The sequence below is a fragment of the Peromyscus maniculatus genome, chromosome 1 (assembly GCF_049852395.1).
Source record: "Peromyscus maniculatus bairdii isolate BWxNUB_F1_BW_parent chromosome 1, HU_Pman_BW_mat_3.1, whole genome shotgun sequence".
Taxonomy (NCBI): Eukaryota; Metazoa; Chordata; class Mammalia; order Rodentia; family Cricetidae; genus Peromyscus; species Peromyscus maniculatus.
The window spans coordinates 5,622,262-5,635,388 of record NC_134852.1 but is presented as its reverse complement, the minus strand read 5'-3'; the positions used below and the strand labels follow the sequence as shown (position 1 = coordinate 5,635,388).

General features: G+C 44.3%; 1 pseudogene across 1 annotated transcript; it reads left to right on the top strand.

The window, feature by feature from the left end:
- The first annotated feature begins 3,148 nt into the window (after positions 1 to 3,148).
- On the top strand, positions 3,149 to 10,760 carry LOC102911179 (paired immunoglobulin-like receptor B; annotated as a pseudogene). The gene is made up of 11 exons (XR_013044117.1): positions 3,149 to 3,241; positions 3,405 to 3,440; positions 3,616 to 3,900; positions 4,037 to 4,342; positions 5,310 to 5,594; positions 5,721 to 6,028; positions 6,355 to 6,651; positions 6,884 to 7,186; positions 7,482 to 7,532; positions 8,263 to 8,295; positions 10,525 to 10,760. The product of XR_013044117.1 is annotated as a paired immunoglobulin-like receptor B (transcript).
- Positions 10,761 to 13,127: the final 2,367 nt, after the last annotated feature.

Here is a 13,127-nt window from a genome sequence, read left to right as displayed (position 1 = left end):
AGTAGTCCTCCTACATACAAATGATTAACGGGCTAAGAAAGAAATCAGAAAAACATCACCCTTTACCATAGCCACAAATAATGTAAACTACTTTGGGTAACTCTAACTAAGTAAGTGAAAGTCCTGTATGACAAGAACTTTAAGTCTCTGAAGAAAGAAATTGAAGAAGATATCAGAAAATGGAAAGATCTCCCATGCTCATAGATAGGTAGGTACAACATAGTAAAAATGGCAATCTTACCAAAAGCAATCTACAGATTCAATGCAATCCCCATGAAAATCCCAACAAAATTCTTCACAGACCTGAAAAGAAGAATATTCAACTTCATTTGGAAAAACAAAAAATCCAGGAGAGTTAAAAGAATCCTGTACAACAAAACCACCTCTGAGGGATCACAATCCCTAACCTCAAGCCCTACTATAGAGCTATAGTAATAAAAACAGCTTGGTATTGGCCTAAAAACCGACATGTGGACCAATGAAATCAATTTGAAGACCCTGACATTAACCCACACACCTAAGAACACCTGATTTTTGACAAAGAAGACAAAACTGTACAATGGAAAAAAGAAAGCATCTTCAATAAATGGTGCTGGCATAACAGGATGTCTGCATGTAGAAGATTGCAAATAGATCCATATCTATTGCCATGCACAAAACTCAAGTTCAAGTGGATCAAAAACCTCAATATAAGACCAGTTACACTGAACCTGATAGAATAGAAAGTGAAAAATATTCTTGAACACATTGGCACAGGAGACCACTTCCTCAATATAACACCAGTAGCAGAGACACTAAGAATAACAATTAATTAATGTGACCTCCTGAAACTGAGAAGTTTCTGTAAGGCAAAGGACACAGTAAATAAGACAAAACGACAGCCTACAAAATGGGAAAAGGTTTTCACCAACCCCACCTCTGACAGAGGGCTGATCTCCAAAATGTATAAAGAACTCAAGAAATTAGACATCAAAATAACAAACAATCCAGGCTTGGGGATTTAGCTCAGTGGTAGAGCACTTGCCTAGCAAGCGCAGGGCCCTGGGTTTGGTCCTTGTCTCTGAAAAACAAAAAACAAAACAAACAAACAAACAAAAACAAAAAAAAAGCAAACTCAAAATAACAAACAATCCAATTAAAAATGGGATACAAAGATAAATACAGAATTCTCATAAAAAGAATTTCAAATGGCCAAAAGATATTTAAGGAATTGCTCAGCATCTTTAATTATCAGGGAGATGCAAATCAAAGCAACTCTGAGATACCATCTTACACCTGTCAGAATGGCTAAGGTCAAAAGGACTGCAGACAGCTTATGTTGGAGAGGATGTGGAAAAAGGGGAACATTCCAACACTGCTGGTGGGAGTACAAACTGGTACAGCCACTTTAGAAATCAGTATGGCAATTTCTCAGAAAATTGGGATTCAATCTTTCTCAAGACCCAGCTATACCACTCTTGGGTATCTACCCAAGTAATAATCAACCATACCACAAGGATGTTCATAGCAGCATTATTCAGAATAGCCAGGACCTAGAAACAACTGAGATGTCCCTGAACTGAAGAATGGATTTAAAAAATGTGGTACATACACAAGGGAGTACTACTCAGCACTGAAAAACAATGACATCGTGAAATTTACAGGCAAATGGATGGAACTAGAAAATATCATCCTGAGTGAGGTAACCCAGACTCAGAAGGACAAACATGGTATGTACCCACTCATAAGTGGATACTAGATATAAAGCAAAGGGTAATCAGGCAACAACCCACAATTCCAGAGAAGCTAACTAACAGGAAAGACACAAAGAGGGATACATGGATTGCCCTAAGAAGGGGAAATAGATAAGATCTCCATGAGTGAACTGGGGATGAGGACTGGGCAATGGAGGATCAGGGATAGAGGATGAGAACATAAGGGGTTGGGATGGTTGAGCTGGAACAGAGAGGGAGGGGGAATGCACTTAAAGAGACACCATGATAGAGGGAGATATCACGGGGATAGAGATAAACCCAGTGCTAGGGAAGTTACCAGGAATCCCCAAGGATGACCCCAGCCTGGCCTACTAGCAATAGTGGAGAGGGTGCCTGAACTGAACTGGCTTGCCCCAGACATCAAACAGGTGAAAACCCTAACTGTCGTCACAGTTACTTCTCTCCAATGACTGATGAAAGCAGATGCAGAGATAGATCCACAGCCAATAACTAGACAAAGCTCCAAGAGTCCAGTCAAAGAGAGAGAAGAGGGATTCTATGAGCAAGTGCATCAAAGTCATGATGGGGAAACATGTAGAGATGAACAAACCAAAGCAGAGGGAACTCATGAAAGTTGGATCAATGGCTGTGGAGCCTGCATGGGACTGGACTAGGACCTCTGCATTGTGAGACAGTTGTGTAGCTTGATCTGCTTGGGGGGCCCCCTGGTGGTAGGATCAGAATCCCTCTCTGGTGCATGAGTGGACTTTGTGGAGTCCAGTGCCTATGATGGGACACCTCGTGCAGCCTTGAGGCAGCGAGAAGGGCTTGGACTTGCTTCTACTGAATGTGCCTCCCCATGGGAAGCCTTGCCTTCTAGTGGTTTGGAGTGGGAGGGGGCAGGTTGAGAGGGAAAGACTGGGGGGGGCAGGAGGAGGGAAGAGGGGGATCTTTGATTGTGTAAAATGAATGAAAAAAATTTTCTTAATTAAAAAAAGATTACAAAAGTGAACAAACAACCAGAAATAGAGGTGAACATATATAACCCAGCACCTAAGGCTATGAGGAAGAGGATTATAAATTTTATTGCATGCAGATGTACACAGTGAGACCCATTACAGGAACCTTCAAACATTTTGAATATAAATAAGTATTTCACAAAAAAATGTGAAAGGAATAAAGCAAACACACATGTAAATTTGTGTTTCTTGTGTGTAATATTCAGACATGTCTGTTAATTTGTCAGTTCAAAGGGGAACAGACAAAGATGAGGACAGACGAAACAGACAAAGAATTGATTGCAGAGTCTACTACCTGACCTAGACACAGCCTTGGGGAAGTTAGAGCCTGGTGCCTGGGGAGGGCACTTCCTCTTCCTGTGAAGCTGCTGAAGTACAACCATATCACAGGGAGTGTTCTGCCTCCAGAGGCCACACCCTGTGTCTCCTGTCCCTCCAGACAGTCTCTGTAGCTCTGCTCATGAGCACAATTGCAGCCTCCAGGAGGAGATGCCATGACCTTCACCTTCACAGCCCTGCTCTGTCTGGGTGAGATGGGGAGATGGGGAGGGGATACTGTGGTCTAGGGTTGATGCTGCCTCATAGCCCAGCACTGACCCATCAGGAAAATCCAGGGTCTCAGGGGGTTCTGTAGAGTGGGGGAACTGCTAAAGCTTAAGGGACAAACCTCTCACAGGGAATTCTCTTCCAGGACTGACTCTGGGCCTGGAGACCCCAGTGCTGGCAGGTGAGTGAGTGTCTGAAGATGTCCTGACCTTCACTTCTGATCAATCCTGCAGCCATGCCTGGGCAGTGAGGAGGGAGAACAACACATGTGTGCTGCCCCTGGGGATGGCTGGAGGGTTGGGGTTGGATCTGCAATATGAGGTTGTCCTGAATCCTAGATGCTCTTTTCCTTGCAGGGACCCTCCCTAAGCCTATCCTCACAGTACAGCCAGACTCTGTGGTCTACAAGCAGACTACAGTGACCTTCTTGTGTGAGGTGACCACAGGAAGCAAAGAATACAGACTCTACAAAGAGGAAATCCAAAAACTAAAGCACACAGAGTTTCTACAAAATCCTAAGAACAAGGCAGAATTTTCAATCTCTGAAATAGACCAAAAACATGCAGGACAATATTGCTGTCAATATCAGACCTATGATGGATGGTCAGAGTACAGTGACTCCCTGGAGCTGGTGGTGACAGGTAAGAGGACACACAGGGTCCCTAGCCTCAGGCTTGACTGTCAAGAGGTTGGTCTATTAACAGGGTTACCTCCACTTCACAGTCATAGAGGATAATGAGACCTGATACATTTAACTGATTCCTGTTTCTCTCCTAGGAGTCTACAGTAAACCCAGCCTGTCAGCCCAGCCCAGCCCTATGGTGACTGAAGGAGAAAATGTCACCCTCCAGTGTGCCTCATGGCAGCAATATGACAGGTTCATACAGATAAAGGAAGGACCACAGAGGCTGTTCTGGACACTGGACTCACAGTATAACTACTATACTAGACAGTTCCAGGCCCTGTTCTCTGTGGGCCCTGTGACCTCCAGCCAAAGGTGGACATTCAGATGCCACAGCTTTAACAGGAACAGACCACAGGTGTGGTCAGAACCTAGTGACCCCCTGGAGCTCCTGGTCTCAGGTGAGGAACCCCAGCCTTTCCCTATAATGATGCTGAAATGATATAGATGCCAAGGAGGCCTTGGTGTGTGGTGTTTGTGAGGATCCAGGGCTCCTGAGCCCATGACACAGAGCATGGTAGAGAGTGGGACACAAGATACAGAATCCAAGGCAGACAGTGACAGCAAAGCCCAGGAGGTCCAGGACAGAGGCGAATCCTTATGGGGCCTTCTGTTACTCTGGATCAGCTCATGCACCATCCACAACAGCTCGGGGAACCCCACAGAAGAGAGGAAGGAAGGGTTGCAGGAGCTGGAGCCCTCAGGACATCAGGAGAACATGGTCCATAGAATCTACTAAGCAGGGATCATGAGGGCTCACAGAGACTGAAACAGCGACCACAGCGTCTGCATGGTCTGCCCTAGGCCCTCTGCACACACGCTGTGGTTGTTTACCTTGGGTGTTTTGTTTTGTTTTGTTTTGTTTTGTTTTGTTTTGGAGTTTCTCTGTGTAGCTCTGGCTGCCCTGGAAGTCAGTCTGTAGACCAGGCTGGCCTTGAACTCACAGAGATCTGCCTGTATCTCTTTCTTGAATGCTGGAAATAAAGGCATGTACCACAAGTGCCTGGCTCCTTTTGGAATTTTTGCTAGACTAAACAATAGGAATGGGGATGTCTCAGATTCTTTTGCCTGCACGTGGAATCTTTTCCTCCTACTGGGTTGCTTTGTGAAACCTTAATATGATGGTGTGGCTAGTCTTATTGCATGCTGTTATTCAGTGTTCAGTTAATATCACTGGAAAACTTGTTCTCTCTGAAAGGAAACAGAGGAGCAGTGGATCTGGAGGAGAGGGGACGTGGGACGGCTGCTGTCAGGATGTATTGTATGAGAGAAGAATAAATTGAAAAGAAAAAAGTGGCATCCACAACTGTGACTTTTTCCGTGCTACATTCAGACAGACCCACCTTCTTCTCTCCTATTTCCTTGCAGGGACCCTCCACAAACCCACCATCAAGGTTGAGCCAGGCTCTGTGGTCACTTACAAAAGTGCCGTGACCATCTGGTGTGAGGGGACCCTGGATGCAGAAATATGTGTTCTGCATAAAGAGGGAAGCAAAAAACCCTTGTATACACAGACGCCAGAGAAGACTGAGAACAAGGCCAAGTTCTCCATCCCTTCTGTGACACAGCAACATGGGGGACAATATCGCTGTTACTGTTACAGCTCAGCTGGCTGGTCAGAGCGCAGTGACAACCTGGAACTGGTGGTGACAGGTGAGGGGACAGTCAGGGTCTCAGCCCCAGGTTCTGTACTCAGGAGTATTCCCCTCCCACAGTCCAGCCCTGGGGAACACTGTGGCTGTGTGAGCCAATGTAACAGTCTGCCTCCTTCTCTCCTAGGAATCTACCACAACAAACCCAGCCTGACAGCCCTGCCCAGCCCTGTGGTGACTTTAAGAGAGAACATGACCCTCCAGTGTGTCTCCAAGGAGAGATATGATAAACTCGTTCTTACCAAGGAAGATCAGAAGTTACTCAGCTCCATGAACTCACAGTATATATTCACCATATTATGCAGTACCAAGCCTTGTTCCCTATAGATCATGTAACAGCAGACCACAGAGGGACATTCAGATGTTATGGTTACTACAACCAAACTCCACATTTGTGGTCAGTACCCAGTGAGCCCCTGGAAATACACATCTCAGGTGAGTCAGCCTCATCATTGACCAATCCTGTCCCACTGGGTAGTTTTGGGAAAAGAGTCTTTGAGGGTCGGGTGGTGGTGGCGCACACCTTTAATCTGAGCACTTGGGAGGCAGAGGCAGGCAGAGTTCCAGCAAAGGTGCCAAATCTACACAGAGAAATCCTGCCTCGAAAAAAACATAAAAAAGGTGGTTGAGGAAGAGCCTGGTGGCTGATCCAGAGCCCCACTCCTGGGGAGAAGCAGTGACATGTGCAGGGCAGGATGGGAGGGGATCAGTGTTTGGTAAAAACCAGCTCCTCAATCACTAGCCTGACACCTTCCCTCTAGGTCTGTCCAAGAAGCCCTCCTTGCTGACTCACCAAGGCCATATCCTGGACCCTGGGAAGAGTCTAACCCTGCAGTGTTGCTCTGACATCAACTATGACAGATTTGCTCTGTACAAGTTAGGAGGAGCTGATTTCACCCAGCATTATGGCCAATGGACCCAGAGTGGCCTTTCCTTGGCCAGCTTCACACTGGGCCCTGTGAGCAGCTCAGCAGCAGGGCAATACAGATGCTATGGTGCACACAACCTCTCCTCTGAGTGGTCAGCCTCCAGTGACCCCCTGAACATCCTTATCATCGGTGAGAAACTAAACAGTTTCCCTTGGATACCTAATTTCTGCATGGTGGAGTTAAGGAGGTAATAGCTGGGATGAAGGACAAGGATATTATTATTCAGGAACAGATGCAGAGATAGGGAGCAGGACAGGAGGTCGGGGAGAGACAAGAGAAACCCAGGTTCTCATGGCAGATCCAGGTAAAGTATCATCTCAGAATAATAGAGGCAGCCTCTCATCATCCCTCTTCTCTTTAGGACAGCTTCCCTTCAGTCCTTCCCTCTCAGTGAAGCCTAACTCCACAGTACACTCTGGAGACAACGTGACCCTGCTGTGTCAGTCAACAGACCAGGTGGACACTTTCATTCTGTCCAAGGAGGGAGCAGCCCAACAACCCCAGCGACTAAAATCAAAGTTACAAGATTGGGATTTCCAGGCAGAATTCTCCATGAGTGCTGTGACCTCTGACCTCTCAGGCACCTATAGGTGCTATGGATCTCAAGATTCATCTCCCTACCTGTTGTCACACGGCAGTGCCCCTGTGGAGCTCACTGTCTCAGGTGAGGTGACCCTACACTGTCCAGGTGACTTACAGTCCAAAACCTAGGAGAGCCCTTGACTTGAGTGGGATTAAGGGGACAATAGGAAGGTTAGTCAGAAGGCACTTTCCCTGCCAGAGAAGTAGATGCCAGCAGTGGTCCTTCCAGTAATATCCACTCCATCCTCTATTGCAATCTAGGATTGAGGCAGACAGCATGAGGATCATGGGGAAGTTTCATGGCAGATATTGAGAAGTTAGCAGAGGCAGTTCCCTGGGTTTTTACCTCCTATCCTTCCTTTGGTTTTTTTCCCTAGGATCCATTGGAGTATCCAGCCTGTCACCCTCAAGGCCCATGCCAACAGATGGTGAGTATCGGGCACTTCAGTGCAGAGAGTATGCTGCATACTCATGGAGCCTCTGGCTGTTAGCCCAGAAAAGTTCTCATTTCTCTGTCACTTCAGCTTATGCATGTGGGAGTGTACAGAGATCACAATGGAGAGTGCAGAAACCCAGGGATTAGTTTGTGCTACATAAGGTGGCATCCAGAGATATTTAGGCTCAGCCTGGAGGATGGGCCAGATGGATGACATGAAGAACACGAAACCCAGACACTCACCTCCCCATCCTGCCGCTAAAGGAACTGAGAGCAAACATCTCAGCTGCATGGAGTCAGACCCAGGGAGGCTATGTAAATACCCTATTGGAATGTGGGGCCCTGATGGACAGTAGCTAGTTATAGGCTTAATACAGTTGCTTCTAGAGATGCAGAACTGGACAAATCCTTCTGTTTCCAGAAAGCTGCTCCTCTGTTTATAAATGGAAGTTTGAGGCCCACACCCTTAAGTTTCTTTCAGTTCTGGCCTTGGCTTCTTTTGAAAGAAGAATCCTCTAGCACCTGATTCTGCAGTGGGGCTGTCCCACAGCTGTAGTGACATGTGCAAGGGTGAGGCACAGGGCCACGCCAGGGGATTCAGGACCCCTCCCTCTAGATCATGGGGTTGGTTCTAGTATTCTCCATGAGTTCTGTGACCTACACTATCAGGGGCACCTGCAGGTGCGATGAATAAATCAATTCAACTCTGTACCTGTTGTCAGGTGCCAGTGACCATATGGAGCTCATCTTCCAAGGTGAGGGGATACAGACCTTTCTGAGCTAAAGGGTATATCAGCCTTATACATTTACCACAGTTATTTGCTAGGATTGGGTTACAAATCCTGCAGAGTGTCAGCCAGATGTATATTCACCCTCAAGATGGTGGAGGCCAACATGGATATTTCTAGGCATGCTCACTAAAGTCCTTGCTTATGCAACCCACAATGCTTTCTGGTAGTTTAAAAGATCATCTTGGGGAGTCCACAGACAGATATAAGATACTAGGCAGAAGCCAGTCCCCAGTGACAACCTCTGCTCATCACCCTCCATTTATCAGTATTCTCATACCCTTGCTCTCAGTGTATCTATGACCAGGATGTATCTATGGTAGGAGGCAGCCTTGGTAGAGTAAATACAAATACTGCTATACTTTTTTTTCTGTTTAAAACAGATCCACATTCATAGCTCAACCTTACCAAATAGAATTTGTCATAAGAACATGAACATAAAAATGATCACATTAAGGAAAATAAAATCCAGCAGTCCCAGTCAAAATCTATTGCGTTGTGGAGTCTACAACATTATTATTCTGGGTGAAAGTGAGGAACTGAGACTGTATGGGTTCAGCCTAGTTTTGAGGGGTGACAGATAAGAATGTCTTCTCCCTAAAATTGGTGTGCTCATCTGAACAAGAGAAGGTTTAGGGACAGGACCTCAGGGGACAATCCACCATGGACCCGTGAGTCTCCTAGAGTGATGGAAGAGCTACACCACTCTCTCCTCACTCTATACCTGTCCTGTTTGTCTCAGTAACTACTATTTGTAAAGAGGAGACAAGTAAGGGTTACAATGTCAGTCTTGGCATTTATTCTTAATGTGGGCTAGCCATGCCTTTGGGGGAAATATTAGGTGAAAGCCCAGAGATATACAATATACTCTTCCCTGTTTCACACACACACACACACACACACACACACACACACACACACACACACACACACACGTACGCACGCACGCACGCACGCATGCACACTTCACATCTTATTTTGAGAGCCAGGACTGCAAACACTCTGCATGACTCTGCTCCACACCATTTTTCCCCACATGATATGTGAAAGGAAAGAGATGGAGGACAATCTACCTCACAAGGATGAGCTCCTACCTGAACTGGACATAGAGACGTTTCTTGGTCTGATGTGGGAAGGAACATCAGGGAAAGTTTATCAACAAGACACATGTTCTCAGTCTTAGCAGAAACTATATCTCATTTCTGAGAGACTGTAAGTTAGTTTTTCCTTGACCAGCCCTAGGTGGTCCCTGGTACTCAGAACACATTAGGGATAGTCTCAGATCACAGGAAGAGATGGGAGATCTATGTGTAACAAGAAAACAAACACTCGGAAAAAAATCATTTAGGAAATCATGCCAAAGTGAGAATGTTGTCCACACAACCTCTTCTAAGCTAAACAGAGACACTACACTCAGAATGGCCCTGTAGCTGCTCAGTGTCATGACTCAGGGGTCAGTGCCTGGAATGTCTTGTCAATTTTTTCTACTCTGAATTTACTGTTTTCAGGGGTTTTTACAGTGGTCCTGAAGAATCTATTAAGAACTCCTAGTGGGAAGAGAGGCTGTCTCTGAATCTTTTACTGGCTTTGGGGACCCTACTCCTCATACTTGGTCACTTTATCACACCTTAATACATGGGGAAGTGCTCAGTCTTACCTCGACTATACATCATATGTTGTTGATACTCATGGGATACCTGCCCTTTCCTAAACAGAAATGGAAGAGTGGATTCAAGGGTGAGAACAGAGGGATTGGGGAAGAGTGACTGGGAAGAGTGGTGGGAACTGCAGCTGGGATATAACATAAACAAACAAACAAATAAATGTATTTTTAAATAGAATAAGAGAGCAAGCCCAGCGATAACGGTTAAAAAATTCATTCAAGACTTCATGAGCTTTTAGGATAAGAATTATTGGTATTTACAATAAATGAGAAAGTAGAATGCAGAAGAAACACCCAGCAGCTCTCTTAAGCATGCACACATCCTATTTCTCTTATTCTGTTCTCAGATTCAGTTGAGATTTTCAGTGCATCCCAGAACATGCCTAAACCAAACACAGTTGAACAAAGAAAAATTAAAGTCATAACACTGGAAACAGAGGCTCCAGGTTTTGTCACAGTAAGGCAGGGGACCTGGGTGGACATTTAGTTATCTTGGGAACATATAGTTATCTTGAGAAAATTTTGATCATGAGTAACCTCTGTAACTTCTTTGTCCACAACCGCAGACTCAGACATCCAGGATCACACAGTGGAGAATCTCATCAGGATGGGGTTTGCTGTCATGGTCCTCATAGTCCTTGGGATTCTGGTCTTTGAGGCTTGGGGCAGCCAGAAGCGGGCCCAACATGCAGCTGAGAAGTAATCAGAGAAGAAAAAAGTATACCTCAAGGTTCCAGAGTCTGGGAAATAAATGTGACAATCCCAAGAATTCTGTAAGAAAATCCAGTTCTTACACTGAGGAACTGGTGAGAGAATGTGATTTGTGTGCAGAGTTAACCTTGGATGTGATGAGATCCTTCCTCAGCAAATGAGTTTACATCCCTCCACCTACTGTGGGTGTTTACTGACTGAACCAACTCCTTTATTGATCTATATAGTGAGGGAATGTCCTGTCCCATCTGCCTGGCTTAGCTCCTTATTTCTGTACATTTTTTTCTCCCACTCCCCATGTGTCATTTTAATAAATTGTCACATTCTCTGTGGTAGATGTGTCTCTCTATTGAATTAGAAATAAAGAATGTACCTCAATAACAAAAAAGACACTGAAAGTCACAGCCCAGAAAGTCACTCTGCCTATGATGTCTCAAAACTCTCTTTGTGCCAGGCGGTGGTGGCGCACGCCTTTAATCCCAGCACTCGGGAGGCAGAGCCAGGTGGATCTCTGTGAGTTGGAGGCCAGCCTGGGCTACAGAGTGAGTTCCAGGAAAGGCGCAAAGCTACACAGAGAAACCCTGTCTCGAAAAACCAAAAAAAAAAAAAAACTCTCCTTGTGACCCTCCATCCTTTCAGTCTTCAACACATGTTCTTCATGGAGTTTCTCTTGAAATATAAAGCCAATGATATCACACTGATGGAATATGGACTGTCCCACAAGACAGTGTGGGCAGGACTTGAACAGTGTTTTCTTAACACAAATTTCTGATTTGTAGCAATTGCTAACCACTGTAAATAACCCCATCAAAGAAACCTTCACAACAGCAAAGTAGTATTACAGGTGTGAAGGTGTTGAGTCTTGAATGAAATTGGTGTGTTTTTCATTTCATTTTCCAATGCCTATTTCTCATATATGAAAAAGCAATTGGCTTGCAGATCAATCATCCCAGATTCACCTTGCTAGAAAGACTTATCATACAATGATTCATAATTTCTACATAGACAATCATGTTATATTCACACAATGACAGTGGTATTCATTTCTCTCTCTCTTTTATCCTATACTTCTCTTTTTGTATTAGCTAAGTCTTCAAGAACAAAACTAAAAATGTGAGATGAGCGGTGACTATTCAAGACTTAATGAAAAATTTCTGCTTTTTTACAATTCAGTATGATGCTAACATCGGTATTTTGATACATTAATTAGTCTGACTCTGGAGGGTCTCTGTGACTAATTTCCTGTGACTGTTCATGATAAATGGCTGTGGGACACTGACAAATACTAACTCTTCATCAAAATCTGCCTCCATTATATATGTTTTTCATTTTAGCCCTGTTATTATCAATAATACTATATGGTTTACAATGTTGGATGGCATTTACATGAATGGATTAAATTCTACTTTTTCAGGAGGTGTTCTTTTCATTTTATAACACATTCTCATGGCTAACAGCAGGATATCATCTAAAGAACTCACATTTAGTAAATGTTTTTTTATATTGTTAACATCATAGAATACTTAGTAAAGATCATGAATACGATGTCACAGATAACTTGCTCTTCAGGACTGAATCTACAGGATGCAGGAATGATATTTTTGTAGATTTTTCAGCTGTGTTCATGGGAGGTTTTAGCCTTTAATTTGTTTCTTCTAATTTCTTTTTCTTGATTTACAATTAGGTGATGCTGTCTTTACAGCATGAATTACCTTACAAGTTCCATTCTCTGACCTGAATGTCCAGTTAATAAAGTAGCCTGTACTCAATTTCTCTCTCTGCATAAGCATATCCTTTTGTTTGGTTTTTGTTGTGTTATTGTTTTTTTTTTTCCAAGACAAATTCACTCTGCACAGCCCTGGCTTTCCTGGAACTCACTATGAAGACCTGGTTGTTCTAAATCTCACATATATCTGTCTTCCCTTGCCTCAGAAATGCTGAGTTTAAAGGAATGTGCCACCAGAATTATCAACTGAGCAGGTCTTTGGAGACTACACTTGTCTACGCCATCAATACACCACCTCACTCTGTCCTCATGGAAAATGTTACCTGGTCCTGTCATAGTTTCATATGAATCATGTAGGACCACAGAGTGAGGAAATTTGTCCTGGTCCTGAAATATGATGCCTAAAATAAATCTAGAAATTGATACTTTGATAGTTACTACTTTGGAGGTCAAAGGGAAATGTACAAGGAACTGGCATGCTATGTGACACTACCCAACCCATACACTCTAAGGTCCTTTCTACTCTATGCACAACACTGGGGTACAGGAAGTTATGCAACATGGTGAGGGGAACAGGTTGCTAATGGAAGCATGAGCAGGATCTATTGTCTCTGCCTCAGGCAAGAAATGGTTGTCCTATCTTCAGCCGTTACCAATACTCCCTAATACTTCAGACACCTCTACATGAAGTTGGTTGGG